Genomic DNA, 642 nt, shown 5'->3' with positions numbered 1-642 from the left:
TCTCGCGCATCAACGCAGCGGTCCAGTCCCTTTTGAACATCGGCACGACCTTACACGAATGTAGCATCCTATCTGCACACAGTCGTAGAGCATGCAGGTCAAGATCTTTCGACCCTCCATCCTTAGGAACACTGTTCAAGCTTCGTTCTGCACGTTCAACTAAAAATTGCGCTCCACTTTGACGCACTCGTCAATTTTAAAAATTGGGCATCAACATGCCGTTGGGACCGCCATCCTTGCCATGCAGCGTTGTCGATGAGTTCCAGCTTACCTCTGTGGACACTTTTGGAATTTCGACGTCAATGAGAGCTCGCGACCAACTTTTGCGACCAAGTTACAAGTACATTCACAACTAGTTAATACTTCAAGTAAACCGTCACCGAGACAGAGCCTTCGTGGACGAAAGATTGAAAACCCCACAAGGCATTTCTTCCCCATTAGCAATCCATCGCAGTATCATGGCTGACGAACCAGATATTTCTGTCGTTGTGACGAATAAAAGTATTTTTTATTTCATGAGGATGGTTTTGGATGTCCAGAATATCAATATTCCAGAAGTACGGTGGAAAACCACGGGGAAGGATTTCCGTCGTTCCTTGTGTTCCCACATAAATGCCAACATTGGCGAATTGGTGTGGCAGA

Source organism: Aphanomyces invadans (assembly GCF_000520115.1).
Source record: "Aphanomyces invadans strain NJM9701 unplaced genomic scaffold supercont1.72, whole genome shotgun sequence".
In the NCBI taxonomy this organism is placed as follows: domain Eukaryota; phylum Oomycota; class Saprolegniomycetes; order Saprolegniales; family Verrucalvaceae; genus Aphanomyces; species Aphanomyces invadans.
The sequence above is the reverse complement of the archived record's forward strand: the minus strand, read 5'-3'. Positions refer to the sequence as shown.